The sequence below is a fragment of the Phascolarctos cinereus genome, unplaced genomic scaffold (genome assembly GCF_003287225.1).
Source record: "Phascolarctos cinereus isolate Bilbo 61053 unplaced genomic scaffold, phaCin_HiC Scaffold_5;HRSCAF=322, whole genome shotgun sequence".
NCBI classification, from domain to species: Eukaryota; Metazoa; Chordata; class Mammalia; order Diprotodontia; family Phascolarctidae; genus Phascolarctos; species Phascolarctos cinereus.
In genome coordinates, this window is record NW_027555958.1 from 63,945,398 (window position 1) to 63,967,891 (window position 22,494).

General features: G+C 38.4%; 2 pseudogenes; one reads left to right on the forward strand and one right to left on the reverse strand.

The window, feature by feature from the left end:
- Positions 1–20,430, reverse strand: part of LOC144457627 (RBPJ-interacting and tubulin-associated protein 1-like) — a 70,439-nt pseudogene extending 50,009 nt beyond the window's left edge.
- Positions 20,429–21,315, forward strand: LOC110216745 (crk-like protein pseudogene; annotated as a pseudogene).
- Positions 21,316–22,494: the final 1,179 nt, after the last annotated feature.

A 22,494-nucleotide genomic window follows, 5' to 3' on the forward strand; every position in this document is an offset into this window, starting at 1 on the left:
ATCGTCCAGCAGCCAAACATTCGAGTGATTTAAAAAAAGCCCGGGTGATCAGACATCAGGGACCAGACTCGCCAAACTACTCCAACAGCTCCAGAGCTGCTGACCCTAGCTCAGCACCAGGTAAGCTGCCAGACTCCTACAGCCTGCACCACCTGTGAAGTCAGTGCCCCCTGTACTCTAGCAGGAGAGCTCAACTTTAAAAGAGAGGAAATAGGCAAACACCAGGAGCAAAAAGTAGAAATGGACACTGACCATAGATTCTTTCTTTGGGGACAGGGAAGATCAAAACACCAATTCAGAAGAGAACAACATTGTCAGTATACCCACATCTGAAACCTCAAAGGGGAATATGAACAGGTCTGAAGCCCAAAAAGGCTTCTTGAAAGAGCTCAAGAAGGATTTTAAAAATCTAATAAGAGAGGTAGAAGAAAAATTGGAAAAGGAAATTAGAGGTATGTAAGAGACAGTCAATAGTTTGGAAAAGGAAGGACAAAAATTGACTGTAGAAAACAAGTCCTTAAAAAAATTACAGTTGACCAAATTGGAAAAAAAAGTGTACACTGAAGAAATCAATTCCTTAAAAAGTAGAATTGGCCAAATGGAAAAAGAGGCACAAAAACTCATTGAAGAGAAGAACTCCTTAAAAAATAAAATGGGCCAAATGGAAAAGGAGGTACACAATTAATAGAAGGAAACAATTCATTAAAAATTAGAATTGGATAACTGGAAGCTAATAACTATGAGACATCAAGAATCAGTAAAACAAAACCAAAAGAATGAAAAAATAGAAGAAAATGTGAACTATCTCATTGGTTAAACAACTGACCTGAAAAATAGATCCAGGAGAGATATTTTAAAAATTATTGGTCAACTTGAAAACCACCACGAAAAAAAAAAAAGAGCCTGGACAGCATTTTTCAAGAAATCATCAAGGAAAACTGCCTGGAGCTCCTAGAACCAGAAGGTAAAATAGTCATCTAAAGAATCCACCTATCACCTCCTGAAAGAGATCTCAAAATTGAAAATGCCAAGGAATATTGTAGCCAAATTCCAAAATAACCAGCTCAAAGAGAAAATACAAGCAGCCAGAAAGAATATATATATATATATATATATATATATATATATATTCTGGAACCACAGTCATTATTACACAGGATCTTGTAGCTTCTACATTAGAAGATTGAAGGGCGTGGAATATGATATTCCATAAGGCAAAGGAGCTTGGATTACAACCAAGGATCAACTACCCAGAGAAAGTGGCCATAATTTTTCAGTGGAGGAGATGGACATTCAACAAAATAGGGAACTCCCAAACCTTTCTGATGAAAAGATCAGAGCTCAACAGAAAATTTGATCTTCAAATACAAGAGTCAAGAGAGGCATAAAGAGGTAAACAGGGAAGAAAAAAAATACAACAGTGTGTTATTAAGAAGGGCAAACTGTTTACATACGAAGAAGGAATATAACACTTGTAACTCTTTATTTTTTTTCATGCTTCCCCCCCCCTTTTGATCTGTTTCTTCTTTCACAACTATGACTAACATGGAAATATGTTCTACATGATAAAACATGTATAACATACATCAAATTGCTTACCATTTTCAGAAGAATGGGAGGAGAATGAAGAAAGAAAAATGTGGAACTCAAAATCTGGTAAAAACAAATGCTAAAAATTGTCTTGATATGTAATTGCGAAAAAAAATAAAAATCACTAGAAGAAAGAGCATTTGTCTCAGTTTACACATTCCATTAATTCTGTTACTCAGAGACTCTCAGGACCAAAAAATCTCTCTATTGCCAAAAACCTAGTCCATCTGCTCCAATCAATTCTTGAACATAAATTGCCTGTAGAAAAGTACTAGAAACATGATCAGTCTGCCTTTGCTTGAAGATCTTTACTGAGGGATAATCAAAAGTCTCTGAAGGAAGATATTTCTACCCTTCAACAGCTTTAATTATTAGAAAGTTTTTCCTTAGTTTGAGCCTACATTTGCCTCTGAAATTTCCAACTATTTTTCTTAGTTTTCACCCTTAGTGCCAATTAAAAAAGCCTGATGGCAACAGAGACACTCAACGCAGGGTTCCTGAAAACCTTGAGTAGGAGGAACTATAACAGGCCTGGTACTAACAAAGTGGGTTCAAAGCATTCATCTACACATCATTTCACTTCATCCAAGGACTTTCAAAGACTTTTCACACTTAATGTAAGATCTCTTGATTGATTGAGAATTAAAGAGAGAAGAGAAAAATCATTTATCCCCACCCTTAACATATAATTGTAGCTTTGGGTTTAGAGTAGGGAAGACTTGGATCTAAATCCTATTTTGCACACATACAGTGTGACTCAGGGTAAATCATTAGTCTTCTGTTTCCTAGGGGATATTTGTTAAATTGACCTGATGACCAACAGCAAAGACCAGATGCTTCAATAAAAAATGATGCCTCACATTTACATGGCCTTCTGAATAGGTATGGAAGTAAATGAATGACCCCTTGACTTAAAAGCTCTTTCATAACACTTGGGGGTGCAAGACAGCAGGTGATCCCACCAGGATTTCTTTTATTAGCTGGTGTGGGTAGGAAGAGTACCACGTAGAAAGAATGCTTGTTCTCATGGAGGAAATGTGTGATCTGAGTTTGAAGGGAGTCTGTTCTCCCCAGGAAAAAAAAAAGAATACACACACACATACATATATACATACATAGACACATACATACATATACATATGCATGTATGTACATATATATATTGTGTGTGTGTGTGTGTGTGTGTGTATGTGTGTGTATATATAAATACATAAACCTTAAAGGCCAGGGAAAGGAAGTTATAGGGTTGTATATAGGCATATGATGGTAGTCTGTATTTTATTCAACAATAGATAAATCCACTGAACCCATCTGTAAGAAGTCTACTACTATTCTGGAACCCTCAAAAATTCTGACGGGATTAACCAGAGAAAATCATCTGAACTGGAATAAAACTGGTGTTTGACAACTTCTGGGACACTAAGTTTAACAAATTACAATTTCAAAGTTAAGACATTGTCCCCTCAAATAATCTGACATCCTCTGTTTATTACTCAAATTACTCCAAATAAAGGAAGTAACTACTCACCCACTAGGGTGTTTTGCCTTCCGGAATATTGATTTAAGACTGTGTAAAATACTGTATTAGTGTGTATTTCCCTCTGTTATGGAGGTGATAGTCACCTTGTAACTGCTGATTACCTGATGCTAATTAAATTTTTTTTCTAGCCTAGCCTCTTAATTTATTGACCTCCGTCAAATAGACCAAGGTGGGAGGAATTACTCTTTCTGTGTGTAATAGGATCTCTGGGTGGAGAAATTTACCTACAATCTTGAATCAGATGATCTGGGTTCACCTGGTGAATCTGCCACTTACTACCAGACCTTGTCACATAAACTTTTAAAAGAAGTGTTTGCATTTAAAGGCCTTGAAGGCCCCCTTTCAGCTCTCCACCTAAGAGTTTTAGGAAACTTAAAAAAAAAGAGTCCACAATGTTCTTTTGTGTTTGGGTAAGGGTTATTCCAGTGAGCATGTTTAAACTGTAGTCTGAATAATATGCTCTTGCTGATTTATCCCAGGGTTTCAGCATCCCCCCCTTATCTATTTAAAGGAAGAAATGTTGTTATTGTTAAGGTTGTGTAAACACTTGAATTTTAAACCTTGTTTTCATAGCCAGAGCCTCAGGAATACTTAACTTTGGAACCTGTCGACTGCAAATGCAGCTACTGCTTTGCATACCAAAATCGTTATGCATGCAGTACCAAAATACCCTCTTAAATTGTCTGAGGTTGTACATATTTACACACTAAATCTCCACAATTCCAGAAGAACTATTAAAATGTACTGAATGAATCATACATTCTTGAACCATATTCTGTTGTATCAACAGTTGTGTCCACCAAAACCTCAGTGCTCCAATTCTTGGGAGTAGGTCAAATTGAGAAAAGTTCTATTTATACCTTCTATATCCCTGTTCTTGGACTGCCTCTGGGGGGGGGGAGAACAAAAAAGAAAAAATGTATTTCAAATAAGATACAAAATTATGTAAGCAAAGATTAAACTTTCATGGAAAGGTGGCAGTGGATAGAGCACCAACCTAGTGTCAGGAAGACCTAAGTTCAACTTCAGCTTCAGACACTTGTTGGTTGACCTTAGGAAAGTCACTTAACCTCTGTTTGCCTCAGTTTTTTTATCTGTAAAATGGGGATAATAAATAGTACCTATCTCCCAGGGCGGTTGTAAACGTTAATTGAGGTAATATTTGTAAAGCACTTAGCACAGTGCCTGGTACATCTTTGTTAGTATAAAAAAATGTTAGCTAATGTTATTGTTATTGTTGTTACATTACAAGAATGTGTGATAGACCTATGATTTCATCAGAATAAGGAATTCTAAATGTGAGGGCTCCTTGTACCAAAGGCAATCAAAAACCTTTCTATTACTTAATAAATATCACCTTGGGAGTTTCTTGAGAAACAGAAGACTAATGGCTTGCCCTGGGGCTCACTGTAAGTGTAAGAAATAGGATTTAAATCCAAATCTTCCCTATTCTAAACCTAATACTATAATTATATGTTAAGGGTGGAGATAAATAATTTTTCTCCTCTCAAATTCTTATACCTTAACTAGATAAGAGTATGTCTCAATCAATCAAGAGATCTCAGATTAAGTGTGAAAAATCTTTGAAAATCCTTGTTATGGGGGAGGGGCCCAAGCCAAGATTTTTGCCTTTGACCAAAAGGGAATCTGGCTCCCACTTGTCTACAGACCCCAGCTCTTATCTCCCTTTGAAAACCCTAGCTTACCTTTAGATCTTATTCGGATTCACCTTCAACCATTGCCCTGAAAAGAATATGGCTCCTGTTTGTCTACAGGACCCTGAAAACCCTTAAACCACTCCCCTTATCTCCTTTTGAAAGTCCTAGCCCCACCCTTTGATTTTGTGCAGATGCCTTTCAAACTTCTGCCTTCCTGTTCCCTCCATTAGTTATTCCCATTGTCTATTCAATCTCTCAGACTTCTGCAATTAGAATTCTTACCTAGACCCTTTTCCCAACCCCCTTCTCTGGCCACCCAAAGTTATTTGGTATTTAAAATCCACCTTGGCCCTCATTCAGATGCTGAGAATCTCAGGCCCACAAAGCTGAGAACCTCTTATACCCACTCGTCTTTACGGGTGTCACCTGGTCACTGTGACTTTTCACTAATAAACTTTTCCTCTGGCTGAAGAAGATTTGAGTTGAATTCATTCAGCAGGGCCCGGTACCGTGATCTTGGGGTCCCACCACCCCAAAAGCCCTAGACCTCTTCACTTGGAAGAAATGAAATAATGTGTACATGAATGCTTTGAACCTACTCTGTTAGTCTCAGGGTTCTTATATCTCCCTCCCCACCCCCCACCACTTTCAGGGTTTTCAGGAACCGGAGTCCGGTGTCTCTGTTCTTTGTTATTAGCTCAAACTCCCCCCAGCTTTGTCTCTCATTTTAGGGGATTAGTATCAAGCTCCCCAGATATTCACTAAATATTGGTTTACAAAGGAATGTTAAATTCACAGATATAACAAGAATAAATAAATGTACAAATGTTTCTCCCAATATACCATGGGCAAAATTGCTACTTCATCTTAGGGAGTGGACTACCCATTTTTCTAATCTAGGGGATCAGGCTGAACCTCATGGCCTTTACTTCCTTTCCTGACTGACCTCATAAGCAGAGTCAATACAAGTGGGAAAGCTGTACTATTTCAATCATGCTATTTATTTATTCACTCATCTTCCAATCATGCAAAAGTTTTCATGGAAATTGGGGTAGTAAATTCTCACCCTACCTGATGTCAGCAAAGTAGGAACATGGTCAGAGCCCTGGTCCGGAGGCTTACTGTTCTAGATGGGGAGACAAATTCAATAGAAGAATAACACTCAGGTATCTTAAAGTTTCTTGGTGGTGGCGTTTTTAATTTGCCTCCAGGATTCTTGTTGATTTTGGGGTTGGGGTGTCTTTGGAGAAAGACTGCTGATTGGAGAGTGGTGGTGGACTACTTAACCCTCAAGCTGTTTCAGCTTCTGGTTAACTGTTGTTTTTGTTTACTCTCACTGTAAATCCCCCTGCTGCTACTATTCCTCCTCCTGCTGCTGTTGAACATTTTACTATAGACTTTCCCAGATTCTTCTCCCTTATTCTCTTGAGAATGGAAGGAAAGAAGAAGGAAGGTAGTGACAGAATTGTCCTCCTTGGGAAGCATTTCCCCTTCTTAGAGGAATTTTACTTCCTGGTCCCATGGAGAGACTATCAATTCCCTTGGGATTTTGCATGATATGATTCTGCACTGTGCTGATTTGTGGAACCTATTTGTTTCTTTCCTCCACTTTGCAGGAGGACTGCCTTCTAGGATAGCAGGGTCTACTTATCCCTTTGCACCCTGTCTTTTCATCTCCATGGTCCTATTGAGGCTTAGGGGTTTAGGAGTACTGGCACTTCAAAATCAGAACACATGGGTCCTGTCCAAACGAATTCAACCCAAGCCTTCTTTCAGACAAAGACAAGGTTTATTAGAACATCTGCAATATTGGGCAGACTCCTAAGGAGTCTGAACATTAGTGAGCTATTGACTACATTATAAGAACCTGAGCAGTGGCTAGATTTTAAGAATCTAAGCACTTTAATGGAGACAGGATGGACCTTAAATACAGAAAGACTGTGGGAAGGATCTAAGAGTGGCCAAGTAGTTTGGGGTGACTAAGGAGGATCTTCATGGAAGTGGCCAGTAAGCTGGGGTGAACAGAACTCCTGGGACCTGGACCACATGTCTGAGGGAGAAAGGAGACTAGGTAGCATTAAGGGTGGGAAAATGGCCAGGGCCCATAGGGAGGTAAGACAATGGAGGGCTAGGCTAAATTAAGGGTAAAAGTCAGTAGAATTATAGCCTCAGGCTAATGGCAGAGATTTGGTCATGTGAGAAAGTCCAGGGTTTTTCCTTTCTGGGGTCCAGATCCCAACCCCATCAGTCCTACCCCAAGTGAGGTGTTAGTCTTGGACAGAAGACACTAAGTTGTGTCTTGCTGTTTCAGTACTGTCAAAGGAGGGAGAACAGGGATTCCTGGGGGACACAAGAAATAACTTTCTGACTTCTTTCTGTGTGGGAAGCTCACGTGGCAAACTGTCCAAAACTGATATTACAATCACGCCAGGTTAAGGAGCTACTCTCTGACTCTTCCACTTCTAATATTTCCTTTGCTCAATAGTACTGATCAACAAGATCACCTGGTTTAGGGTTTGTTCAGGAAAGACTAGTACCTCTGGTATGAGGGCTGCTTTCTACCTTTGATATCCACCTGACCCAATCACCTGTCACTTGTGGCTTCACAAAGCAATAGCATGTAGAGTAGCCACTCATTGGTAAGCCATTTCAGCAGACAGGCTAAACCAGGTTGAGGGTAACTGAGGGTCCCAAAGGCTTTGGTGAGTTGGGATGAGGTGTCTACCCCAAGCATGTGAAAACTTTCCCTGATAAAATGGGTGAATGGGAACAATTTGTTCCAATGGCCATGAAGGTTGCTGAAGCAGGTGCAATGGAGTGCTCAGAGCTTGGTTAGATATTGAAGACATCAGGATCTTCCACTGAATGCTAAGCAATCACCAGTCTTTTTGACTTTGTCTTGCCACTGGACTTCAATGACTCTGGAAGAGAGGGTGAGACCAATGACTCAGTGCAACTTAAAAAAAAATGTATGTGCTAATCAAAAGATATCAACATACCATTTTTGCTGTCTCAAAGTCCTGTGGTGACAAGCAAGTGATGAAACAGCAGGTGTGGATACACCTGGAGCTGTAGTCAAAATCTTGCACACCTGCCCAGGCCATAGGGTCATCTTGTTATTGGAAACAGCAGTGGCATTCAGCAGCTCCCTGGGTTTCCAAGTAGCCTTTTAAGGACTGCACTATTCACTTCCTAGCATGAGGAAGGGGCTAAAAGAGGTGCCCTAAAAATTAGCTTCTTTACTAACCCTAGCCTGCTTACTGTGACTGCTGGGGATCCCAATTTGAGGTTGAAACAGACAAACTCACACACATGCATAAGAACTTCTGCAAAGATTAATCCACTCACCATTGGCACATGGCATGGATGCATACTTATAGACAATGTGAAATCCAATAAACCTGAAAATGAACAGCTCTTGTTGCAAGAAAACTCAGGAGATATTGCATCCAAATGGCAGCCCTGAGTGAAATAAGGCTGGTAAATAAAGGCCCACTTAATGAAGTTGGAGCTAGATAGACATTTGTCTGGAATGGCTACAGTGAAGGGGAACACCTTGAAGGTAACATAAGTTTTACAATCAAAACTAGTTGAGTCAACAAGCTTGTATGCCTACCAAAGGGATTGAATGTCAGGCTCATAACAATGCATTTGCCACTTGCAAGAAAGCAGAAAGCCACCATCATCAGTGTGTATGCTCCTACCATGATGAACCCTGAAGAGGTCAAAGAAGAATTTTATAAAAATCTGGAGACTCTCACATCAATGTGCTGAAAGAGGACAAACTTGTAATTCTGGGTGACTTTAAGCAAGAGTAGCCACAGACTATCAGATATGGCAGGGAGTCTTTGGGAGGAATGAAATTGGAAACATCAAAAGCAATTGTCACTTACTATGAAGACTTGTGCAGTTTATGACTTTTTCATCACCAACATTATCTTTCATTTACCCAAATGCAATAAAACTTCATATATGCACTCTCTCATCAAACACTGGCATTTAATAGACCATGCCATTATAAGGAAAAGAGACAAAATGTGAGAGTAAAAATGATGTGTGGTGCAGATTGCTGGACTGATCATAGACTTATCCTCTACAAGCTAAACATTCACATTTAGAAAAAGCATTGGCCCCAAGAAAAGATTATTACCAGAAGATTAATGCTAACACATCAGTGTTTCTCTGAGTGGGGACAGTTCATTACTAACTTGGAGGGAAAGCTTAGCCAACACATGGTTGGCAACAATTGAGCAAAAAAAGGAGTTTGTAACTTTCAGAGATTTGGTGTACAGCACTGCATTTATTCATCTGGGTCAGAACACTTTCAAACTTCAAGATTGGTTTGACAAAAATGATGGAGAAATTCAGAAGCTGCTTAAATGAAAAATCAGAACTCCACAGGGTTCACCAGCATGATATTTCATCTCTCTATAAGAAAGTAATGTTTAACTCCATCAAAAGTAAAATGCAAGAGAAGCTTAGACAGATGTTAGATTCTTGGCTCAGCATGAAGGCAGATGAAATTCAGTTTTACACTGATAGTAATAATCCAAAGTATTGTATGATGCCCTAAAGGATATTTATGCACCAAAGACTTATGGTGCATCTCAATTAATCAGTGGTGATAGAGCCACATTGATTAGTGATAAGGACATGATCCTGCAGAGATAGGCTGAATTCTTCCACAATGTTCTCAACAGACCACCACCAATAATGCTGAAGCCATTGATTATATACTTCAGTTTTAAGCCACTCCTTCAGTAGCTGAATTTCCAACTGAGGAAGAGATTTAGAATGCCATTCAACTCTTCTCATGTGACAAAGCACCTGGTACTGATCCTATTCCAAATGAGATTTACAAGACAGGGGACACATTGCTCAAACAAAAGCTGACTGAAATTTTCCAGTTTATATGGCAAGAGGAGGTTATCCCCCTAGAATTAAAGGATGCTTCCACTGTCTATCTTTATAAAGGTAAAAGAAATATTGTCCTGTGACAATCACAGTGGGCAGGGGATGCATCTCTTTTAGGCATTACTGACAAGATTCTTGCTAGAGTCCATTAATAGGCTGATATTTCACCTGGAAGATAGTCTTCCACCTGAGAACCAATGTGGCTTCAAAATGACCAAAGAACAGTCAATATGGTATTTTCTGCCCAACAACTCCAGGAGAAATACCAGGAGTGGAACAGAGGTCTATATATGACATTTGTTGATCTGACTAAGCCTTATGAAACTGTCAATCATGAGGGCTTATGAAAAATTACATCAAAATTTGGTTGCCTGGAGATGCTCATCAGTATTAGACATTAGTTTCATGACAGCATGCTTGCTCAGGTTCTAGAAAATGAACAATGCTTTTGCATTTTCCAATCACCAGTGGAGCCAAGGAAGGCTGTGTCCTTGCTCCCATGCTTTTTTAGCATGAAATTTCCAGTCATGTTGTCAGATGCCTTAAATGAGGACTAACATAGCATCAAGGTCAACTACTACACTGACAGCAAATTATTTAATGTGAAAAGGCTACAATCCAGGACTAAATTGGAAGGATAATTGGTGAATGTTTTTTTTTCTTTTTGTTTGCAGATGACTGTGCACTCATGCAACCTATGAAGCTGAGGTACAACAAAAGATGGATCAGTTCTTGGCTGCTTGTACTAATTTTGGCCTAACAATTAAATCACCAAGAAAATACAGATTCTCTACCATTTCAGCACCACATCATCCATAGGTGGAAACACTGGTTACAGAAAATAGACAAATCATTTGATACTGTGCATAAATTCACTTACTTTGGCAGTATACTTTCCAGGGACATACACATTGATAATGAGGTTGATGCGCGCATTGCCAGAGCTAACTAAGTGTTTGGGAGGCTCTGAAGGAAAGTGTGGGAGAGAAGAGGTATTAGACTGCCTACCAAACTAAAAGTCTATAGATCACTTATGCTTACCTCATTGTAGTATGTCTGTGAAATCTTGACAATTTACCAATGCCATACCAGGAAACTTAATCACTTCCATTTAGATTATCTTAGGAAGAATATCTGGCATGATGCCCCACCAGACAGTAAGTTCCTTTCTCATACTAAACTGCCAAGCATTCAATTCCATCATAGAAAGAGCAACTCCAATTGGTAGCCATATTTGAATGCCAAACCTACATTTGCCTAAAAGACTACTTTAGCGAAAACACATACAGGGCAAGCGTTTGCATGGAGGTCAGAAGAAGAAATACAAGGACACTCTCAAGGTCTCTTTGAAGAACTCCAATGTAGTCACGCCATTTTGGTCTTTGAGAATGAAGGACAACAGCCACATGCAAACTGCACTTTGAAGACAGATGACATAAATTGGACTCTTCCAAAGCAACTTAGAAAATGAAGGTGTTACATGTACAACCTATATTGAGTTGCTTGCCTTTTCAGTGAGGGTGGGTGGGGAGGGAGGAACAGAGAAAATTTGAAACCTAAAGCTTTAAAAACATATGTTTAAAAAAAAAGTTTTCACATGCTACCGGGAAATGAGAAATACAGGAAATGGGGTACAGAAGTCTATCCTGCCCTAAAGGAAAATAGAAGAGGAAGGGGATAAGAGAAGGGGGGAGAGAAAGAAAAGAGGACAGACTAGGGGAAGGGATATTCAGAATGCATGCCATCTTGGGATGGGGGGAAGGGTGAAATGGGGTGAAAAATTGGAACTCTAAAACTTGTGGAAATGAATGTTGAAAACTACAAATAAATAAATTTATATTAAAAAAAGAAAAAAAAGAAAATGAAGGTGTTAGTCAGATATCACAGTGGAATGTGGGAGTTGGAAGAAAATCCCATAAAATATGTAGAGAAAGTAACAGTAACATTTTTTACTTATATTTCCAAGGCAAATGTGAACAGAATTTCAGAATTGAAAGGGAACTCATTTATTCCAGGCTATGCTGTTACTTGAATAAAAATTCTTTGTCCATTCCTAACAGATAGTCATTTAACCTTTGATCTGACAAAATGTACCTCCTCAAAATGAATCCCTTCCAATTCTAGACAGCTCTAATTTGGGGATTTTTTTTCTCTCCTGACATCAAGCTTAAATCTTCCATTTAGCAACTTCTACCTATAACTCTGCTCCATCTAAATCAATTCATCAATCATTCAATCACTAACCATTTATTCACTTACTACTATGTGTCAGGCACTATGGACCGAATGGCAAATGTGAAACATTCTCTTCTCTCTAGGAGCCTATATTTAACCATGGAAGACAACACATACATATACATATAAATTCAAGATAATCTGGAGTGGGTACTAGTAGCTGTGGGGATGAAGAAAAGCCTCACGAAGAAGGTAGTGCTTGAACTGAGTCTTGAAGGAGAATAGAGATTCAAAGAAATAGAGCCAAACAGGGAATGTGTTCCTGGTATGAGGGCAACTAGTTCAAAGATTCAGAGATAAGACATAAAATGAGATGGATAATAGAGAGATAGAGAGATAATAGATTGTGATGGTAAGCTGTCTATTAATAGTTTACTAAGTGCTAGGCATTGTACTAACTGCTGAGAATACAAATACAATTAAAAAGCAAGATAGAACCTGCCCTCCTTGAGCTTACATTCTAAAAGGAAAACTACAATACATAGAAGGCAGCTAAAATTGGAGTGGAAATGGAGGAGAGGTTAGGAAGCTTAATCCCCATATATATATCTATACATGTATCTATACATATATGGATATATATATCCATATGTATGTATATATACATATACGCATATGTATATATACGTATGTGTGTATATGTATACACATATATACATATATATGTATACATATGTGTGTGTACATATATGTGTGTATATATATATATAAAACTGAAATGGGTTTGTATTTGTTGTTCATCCTTTTCAAGGAGGACCAATGACATAATGGAGTAATGTCTTGGCTTGCACATGAATTTAATCTGAGTGAGGCAGAGTTGCACAAAGTGGTTTGTATAGATAGAGCACAGATGGAGTGAGCACATCCTCAAATTTATGTTTGGGGAGGAACTCACCATCAGAGGAAGAAATTGTAGAGGTGACAATGTTTCCAGTGTGATGAAGGATCCTAGGACAGAGTTCCAGAAGGAGTCCTAGAGTCAAAAGCCAAATTGGATTTGTAGTAAAGATCTCTAGAGTATTAAACTTCCATTATTACTAGGAATAGGAGTTCTAGGGGCTAAACTGTCTCTTATTTTCGTGAGGCTGGGGAAAGGTAAGGGTATATGAGGAGGTAAAGAAGGGAAAAAAATGAACTAATTTAATGGGTTTTTTTTCCCCTAATAGCTAGGTGGTACAGTGGATAGAGCACTAGCCCTAGACTATAGCAGACTTGAGTTCAAATCCAGCCTCAGGCATTTACTAATTATGTGATCCTTGGCAAGTCACTATTTGCATCAGTTCCTCCTATGTAAAATGAGCTGGAGCAGGAAATGGAAAAACTACTCAGGTATCTTTGCCAAGAAAGCCCTAAATGGAGTTATGGAGAGTTGGACACGACTGAAATGACAAAAACAACAATCTCCGTATGACGTCCTCCAAATAGTCAAAGACAGCTCTGGGGTCCCTACTGATCCCATATTCCACATAAACCTCTCCAGTTCCTTCAAGTGATCTTCACTGTGTCCTAGCCTCAAGGCCCTTCTCCATTCTGTTTGTTCTTACACACTCACAATATCTAAATCAACATGCTCATTAACCCTTTGGCTCACTGGATGAACCAAGAAATCGAATCAGTGCTAATGCTTTTCCTTACTCCTGAGTCATGAATGTTAATTCCCATTCATCACATTCGTGCTAACTCAGATGGGAAGCATTTTTCAGTTGACAGCTGCCTTTGATGCTCTTTATTAGATGAAAATGGGGCAAAATCTTAGCCAGATGAGGCTACTGATCTATAAATCCATTAAAGTAATTACTGTTCCACATAAATTCCACTTACCTTTTCCTGAATCTGATTCATAATTGGGAGTTGCTAGTGTTTAATATCAACATCTGCAGGGGCTAATTTACTTTTTGAAATAAAGAACAGTGCCTTTTTTTCTTTTGTTGTTTTGATTTAATCACCATAACTTCTAGTACAGAGCAGCAATGGCAAATATTTCTAATGTTTGGCTTTCCTTTTCCTATATTACTGATGTTTTCTCTTTCAAGAATAGGCTAGATATGAAATGAAGGGTAACTCTGATTATCCATTTTCCATCTATTGTTTAGAAAAATGTCAAATGAATAGCTTTCAAATGACTGTAAATCACCATTCCTCTGTATTTCAGAATAGGACATAGAAACACCTAATTGCATCTGCTTGTGATGCAGGAATTCTGAGGAAGGAGGCACAGAAAACTAGTGTAATCAGTCTAAACTTCATTAAGACATTTACTAACACGAGATGTCAATTACAGCACCTTGGAACAGATAACAAAGAGTGTAAGTCCTACAGGGGCTTGGTCCTTAAGACATTTATGTGTTTTACTTAAACTGCCTAAGGAGGGAGTGTACTGAAAATTTCTGATATGTGGGGGCATATGTGACTAGGGTTGCAGGATGTATAAGTGTTCAACCAATAAGGAGTTGGCTGACAGCCACACATCATTCTAGCTAGAGTATTTGTGACCTAGCTAGAATATCTGTGAGCTTTTCTCCTCCTAACTGCTACTTTTATCCATTTAACCCAATGTTCCTAATTGCAACCACGGTCCATTTAACCCACACTCTGACTTTCTCAACTAAAACACTCCCAGGCCACCTCTTCTATATGTGTTTTTCCCCCTTATTACACTGTATTCTCCTTGAGGGTAGAGACAGTCTTATTTGCTTATATTTGTATTCTTATGTTCACCATATCTGTCATATAGTGAGGGCTTAACAAATTTCGTACACACACACATACACACACATATAATTCCTTAATTTCAAAACCTAACAGCAATTAAAACATTAGCTTTATCCAAATTTAGTGAATTTCACCAAATTTAGTGAATGTCATTTCAAAAATTCTCTGAGAAGAATGAATTTTGGCTCACCAAATGAATACATGGGAAGAAAACAACACAAATCTAAACAATATGGTATCATGTCTAATCTTAAGAGACAAAATTTTCATTGTTGTAATATGTGCACTCAAAAAATAAGGTTTTGTTGATGTTTTTAAAAACAACCCAATGTGTTTTCAAACTTCCTTGAGAAAAGTATCATGAACTCATATAAATGATTTCATTTGCATTTAATTTGAATTCAACTACTGCATAGTCTATTAATTTCAAAGAAAAGCCTGCATTCCTTATGAGAGAATTTGAGAGGTAAACCATGAAAAGTTTATAACTCTATTTCAAGATTTTTTCATTAATCTGCATCTTTTTTTTTTTAAATCTGGACCTTGATTAAAGCAGCTCACTTTTAGAAAAAACAAACAAACAAACAAACTCCATAGTCTTCATTTGAAAGGGAACTTGTTGGTATAGTATGTAAGGGCTGGATTTGGCATCAAGAAGACCTTGTGCTGAATTTCACATCTGATGTTTTGCAGCTGCATGCTTGTACAATTCATTTAATCTCTCTTTGCCAGCTAGTAAATGCTTGAGACAGGATTTGAACTCAGGTCATCCTGACTCCAAAATCTCTACTTTAGTCACTCCACCACCTTACTACTATGAGAACTTTGAGGGAATCTTTGCATTTATGGTGTAATATAAACTTAGGAGATACCTTAGGGAAATATGTTAACAGATGATGATGATGATGATGATGATGATGATGATGATGACTGGACTACTCTTCTCTTATTATGTCACTTTTCCTAGGATTCTATGAGTCACCATAGGAGAGAACACCGTTATATTTTCAAGATCAAATAACCAAAAATTAAGATTAGGATAATAATCAATAATTTATCTTAGTACACTCATGCCAGATTCACATTTGTATTATCCTCAGATACATCTGAGGATACATACGGCTGCTTAAAGCATTTTTTTTTTAATCTAGAGGTGTATGTACAGAAAAAAAAAATATTCTGAAAATAGTTGGTGAATTTTTGACTAAGAAACCCAACACCACCTCTAATAATAGATGTTAAACAGCCAGGTCATGGACTGCAATTGTAAATACATGCCTAGTCATTGCAATAATATGCAAATACACCCAAGTTCTGCTTTTAGGAATGTCAAAACACAGAACTTCAAATTATATGACATTCAGCATTCAGATTCCATAGTTCTTTCTCTGGATGTGGATAGCATTTTTCATCATGAGTCTTTTGGAATTCTCTTGTATCATAATATTACTGAGAAGAGCTAAATCTATCATAGTTGATCATGCCACAATGTTGCTGTTACTGTATACAGTGTTCTCCTGATTCTGCTCACTTCATCCAGCATCAGTTTATGTAAGTCTTTCCAGATTTTTCTGAAATCTGCCTGCTCATTATTTCGTATAGCACAATAGTATTCCTTTAAATTAATATGCACAACTCATTCAACCATTCCCCAATTGATGGACATCCCTTCAAATTCCAATTTTTTGCCACCACAACAAAAAGAGCTGTTATAAATGTTATTGCACATGTGGGTTCTTTTCCATTTTTTTATGATCTCTTTCATATATAGACCTAGTGGTTGTATAGTTGGATCAAAGGACATATATATAGTTTTATAGCCCTTTGGGCATAGATCCAAATTGCTCTCCAGAATGGTTGGATCAGTTCAGAACTCCACTAACAATGCATTAGTGTTCCAAGTTTCCCACACCTTCTCCAACATTTATCACTTTCCATTTCTGTCATGTTAGCCAATCTGATAGACATGAGGTGGAACCTCAGAGATGTTTCAATTTGCAGTTCTGTACTCAATAGTGATTTAGAACATTTTTATATGACTATAGATAGCTTTAATTTCTTCATCTAAAAACTACCTGGTCATATCCTTTGACCATCTATAAATTGGGTAATAACCTGTATTCCTATAAATTTGACTCAGTTCTCTATTTTTCTATATTTGAGAAATGAGTCCTTTATCAGAAACACTAGCCATAAAAATTGTTTCCAAGATTTTTGCTTTCATTCTACTCTTGGTGGCATTGGTTTTGTTTGTGCAAAACCTTTTTAATTTAATATCATCAAAATTATCCATTGTGTATTTCATAATATTCTTTGTCTCTTGTTTGATCATAAATTCTTCCCTTATCCATAAATCTGCCAAGTAAAGTATTCCTTGCTCTCTTAATTTGCTTATGGTATCACCCTTTATGTCTAAATCATGTACCATTTTGACCTTATCTTGATATACCATGTGAAATGTTCTTCTGTGTCTAGTTTGTGCCACAGTATTTTCCAATTTTCCAAGCAGTTTTTGTCAAATCGCGAGTTCTTATCCCAGAAGCTAGAGTTTGTGGGTTTACCAAACAGTAGATTCTATAATCATTGACTACTATGTCTTGTGCATTTAACCTATTCCACTGATCCACCACTCTATTTTTTAGCCACTACCAAGTAGTTTTGATGATTACCACTTCATAATAGTTTTAGATACGGTACAACTAGGCTAACTTATTATGCATTTTTTCCATTAATTCTCTTGATATTCTTGACCTTCTGTTCTTCCAGATGGCTTTTGTTATTTTTTTTAGCTCTATAAAATAACGTTTCTGTAGTTTGATTAATTAAGAAAATTAATTTAGGTAGAATTGTCATCTTTTATTATATTAACTCAGCCTACATACCAGAAATTGATATTTTTCCAATTGTTTAGATCTGGCTTTATTCGTGTAAAAAGTGTATTGCAATTGTGTTCATACAGTTCCTGAGTTTCTCTTAGCAGATAGACTCTCAACATTTTATATTTTCTACAGTTGTTTTAAATATAATTTCTCTTTCTATCTCTTGTTGCTGGGCTTTTTTGGTATTACATACAAACTCCAATGATTTATGTGGGGTTATTTTATATCCTACAATTTTGCCAAAGTTGTCAATTATTTCAAGTAATTTTTTTAAACTTGATTTTCTAGGATTCTCTAAGTATAACATTATATCATCTGTAGAGTGATAGCTTGTTTCCTTATTACCTATTCTAATACCTTAAATTTCTTTTTCTTTTATTGCTAAAGCTAACACTTCTAGTACAACATTGAATAATAGTTGTGGTAATGGGCATACTTCTTTCACCCCCGATCTTACTGGGAAAGCTTCTAGCTTATCCACAGTACATATAATGCTTGCTGATGGCTTTAGATATATATGACTTCACCTTTCAAGGAAAATTCCATTTATTCCTTTGCTCTCCAGTGTTTTTAATAGGAATGGATGCTATATTTTGTCAAAAGCTTTTTCTGCAATTATTGAGATAATTATCGGATTTTTGTTAGTTTTTGTCATTGATATGGTCAACTATGCTGATAGTTTTTCTAATATTTAACCACCCCTACATTCTTGATATAAATTTCATCCTCATGATAAATTACCGTAGTCATTTTACTAGTAATGTACTTTTTTTTTTGCATCAATATTTATTAGGGAAATTGGTCAGTAATTTTCTTTCTCTGTTTTGGCTTTTCTGGGTTTAGGTATTAGCACCATGTTTGTGTCATAAAAATAATTTGGTAAGACTCTATGTATTTTTCAAAATAGTTTATATAATATTGAATTAAATATTGTTTGAATATTTGGTAGAATTCACTTGTACATTCATCTGGCCTTGTAGATTTTGTTTTTAGGGAATTAGGAGAGAGTTAGAAGTATCATCTGCCCGTATAAGGATATAAACAGTTTAACTTTATTGAACAATATGTTGTTGTTGTTGTTGCTGTTGTTGTTGTTTTTCTATCTAATTTACCTTTCTATGCTTCTCTTGAGCTTTGTATTTGAAGATCCATTTTTCTGTCAGCTCTGGTCTTTTCATCAGGAAATTTTGAAAGTTCCCTATTTCATTGAATATTCCTCTTTTCTCCCCAAAAGATAATGCTCAATTTTTCTGGGTGGTTGATCTTTGGTTGTAATCCAAGCTCTTTTGCCCTCCAGAATATAATATTCTGATCCTTTAAGTTAGATGCTACTAAGTCTTCTGTAATCTTGACTGTGTCTTAGTGATATTTGAATTGTTTCTTTCTTGAGGCTTGCAGCATTTTCTCTTTGACCTGATAATTCTGACATTTGGCTACAATATTCCTTGGAATTTTCATTTTGGGATCTCTTTCAGGAGGTGATTGAGGGAATGTTTAAATAACTCTTTTTCCCTCTGGTTTTAGGATATCAGAACAGTTTTCCTTGATAATTTCTTGAAAGATTCTAGGCTGTTTTTCCTTTTTTTTTTTGAGAACATTTATAGGTCTTTATCCTTTCTATATCTGGGCTGATTCTTTTGGACTTTTTAAAAATAGTATTTTACTTTTTCCCTAATTCCATATCAAGAAAAAAACTTTTAGCATTCATTTTTACAAGATTTTCATTTCCAAATTTCTCTCTCTCTCCCCTTCCCCTCCACTCTTCTGAAAATGGTAGGCAGTTTAATATAGTTTATACATATGCTATCATGTAAAACATATTTCTGGCCCTGCAGCCGGCCCCGCGCCTCCTGCCTCGACAGCGGGCCCAAGTACCAGGCCGTGCGGTCTGCCGACCCAAGGCCGCCGCCGCCATGGCCACCGCGGCTCCAGGCCACCCCGAGGCCGCGCGACACCGGGCGTCGGGCACGCGCGCCGGCTACGGAAGCCAAGAAAAGACAATTTTCACAATTCTGGAAGAAGAAACAGATCAAAAGGAAATAAAACCATGAGAAAGAATAAAGTAAGTGAGAAAAAAAATGCTTTGTTCTAAATCCTGAGTCCATCAGTTCTTTATCTGGATATGGATGGCAGTTTCCTCCATGAGTCCTTTGTACTTGCCTTAGATCATTGTGTTACTGAAAAGAGCTGAGTCATTCATAGGTGATTATCGCATGATGTTGCTGATACTGTGTACAATTTTTTTCTGGTTCTGCTCATTTCATTTTGCATCACTTTGTACAATTTTTTCCGGTTTATTTTTGTTGTTGTTGTTGTTGTTTTTTGTAAATCTGCCTGTTCCTCATTACATAATGCACAATTGTATCCCATTAATCCATGTGCCACTGCTTGTTCAGCCATTCCCCAATTCATGGTCATACCCTCAGTTTCCAATATTTTCACAATATTAAAAGGATTGCTATGAATATTTTTGTACATATACGTCATTTTTTATTTTCTTATGATTTATTTGGGATACAGACCTAATGGTATTGCTGGATCAAAGGGTACGCAGTTTGTTTGGCCTTTGGGGGAGTTCCAAATTGCTTCCCAGAATGGTTAGATCAGTTCACAACTCTGCCAGCAATGTAGCAGTGTCCCAATTTCCCCACAACCTCTCCAACATTGATCATTTTCCTTTTTTGTCATATTATTCAATCTGATTGGTTTGAAGTGGTATTTCAGAGTTCTTTTACTTTGCTTTTCTCTAATTAAAAGTGATTCAGAGCACATCTTCATATGCCTATAGATTACTTTGACTTCTTCATCTGAAAATTGTCTTTTCTTGGCTGCGGTAGCCGGCGCGCGTCCCCGGCGCCCGGTGTCGCGCGGCCTCGCGGCGGCCCGGAGCAGCAGCTACCATGGCGGTGGCGCGCTTCAGCTCGGCCCACGGCTCGGCCTGGTACTTGGGCCCGCTGTCGCGGCAGGAGGCACAGGGCCGGCTGCCAGGCCAGAGGCACGGCGTCTTCCTAGTGCGCGACTCGTCCACCTGCCCCGGCGACTACGTGCTGTCCGTGTCCGAGAACTCGCGCGTGTCCCACTACATCATCAACTCGCTGCCCAGCCGGCGCTTCAAGATCGGCGACCAGGAGTTCGAGCACCTGCCGGCGCTGCTCGAGTTCTACAAGATCCACTACCTGGACACGACCACGCTGCTCGAGCCCGCGCCCAGGTATCCAAGCCCACCTATGGGCTCTGCCTCAGCACCCAACCTGCCTCCTGCAGAAGAAAATGTGGAGTATGTGCGGACTCTCTATTAATTTTCTGGGAACGACCCCGAAGATCTGGCCTTCAAGAAGGGTGAGATCTTGGCCATTGTTGAGAAACCCGAGAAGCAGTGGTGGAGCGCACGCAACAAGGATGGGCAGGTTGGGATGATTCCTGTGCCTCATGTAGAAAAGCTGGTGAGATCTTCCCCTCATGGCAAGCACGGAAATTGGAACCTGCTCATGCCTATGCCCAGCCTCAGACAGCAAATCCTCTCCCTGTGGTCTCCAGTCCTCCGGGGGCAGTGATGAGTCCCCTGCCCTCCACCCAGAACGGACCTGTCTTTGCAAAAGCAATTCAGAAGAGAGTGTCATGTGCTTATGACAAGACTGCCTTGGCCTTGGAGGTGGGTGACGTCATGAAAGTGACAAGAATGAACATCAACGGCCAGTGGGAAGGAGAAGTCAATGGCCGCAAAGGGCTCTTCCCTTTCACATACGTCAAGATCATTGACCCTCAAAATCCAGATGAAAACGAGTGATTTCTGTTATCCGTGTCTACTGCTGCTGCTACTGCTTCATGTTCTGGCTCTCCTTAGTAGCATCCTCTGAAATGGGATTCCATTCTCTCTCACAGGCAAGCTAGGGAGCCTGGCCCAGTTCTCCAGCTTGCTTCCGTTCCGTGGTCTTTTCTACACATCTGGAATGCACACAACTGGCAGCCTTCGGGCCTTGGGATCGTTGCTGGCTTGTCTCAGACTTAGCCAATTGAGGACCTTTTTGGATCTTAAGCTGGAAAGCCCGAGCAGAAACATACAGGCAAAAGGACATTGAAGAGGAAAGGGTCTGTCTGCCCTGACTTGGATGCTCTCTTGGCTTCATCCAATCAAATTCGGTTGGAGAAAGAAAGCATTTGGCAATTATACTTGAACTTGGTGCATAGCTCATCCTCATTGATACTTGGTGTGCCATCTTCATCATCTTTTTGAGGGGAATTCATGGAACTCAAGGAACAGGAGAGAATTCTGTCCCATCACTGTAGAAGCTAAATTGGGACTTGGGGGAAGAATCATTGGAATGTGTATTCTGAACGGTCATAAATGACAAGTTTTCTCAGTACGAGGAAATCTGCCTGCCTGTGAGCTTCTGAAGTGAAGTTTCTTTGACGTAAGAAAAAACTACATTGAAGCCAAGGCCTGTCTTTATATCACGTTTTCATTGTTGTAAATGGTAGCCTGTTTTGCCATGTGCTAAACAAAAGGAAAAAATCCCATCATATTTAATTTTTAAAAATTGTCTTTTCTTATCCTTTGACCATTTATCAATTGGGGAATGACTTGTTTTCTTATAAATTTGACTAAGTTCTCTACGTATTTGAGAAATTTGGCCTTTATCAGAGACACATGCTGTAAAGATTGTTTCCCAGCTTTCTGCTTTCCTTCTAATCTTGGTTGCATTTGTTGTGTTTGTACAAAAGCCATTCAATTTAATATGATCAAAATGATCTCTTGTACATTTTGCAATGCTCTCTATCTCTTGTTTTGCCATTATTTCCTGCTCCATAGATCTGACAGTTAGCATATTCCTTGCTCTTCTAATTTGAATGCTTTGTTGTCTATGGTGCCTTTTAGCATGAGGAAGTTTCATTGCTTATCTCTTTTAATTAGATCTATTTTTTTTTTGCCTTTGCTCTGTCTAAGAACAGGATTGCTAACCTGTCT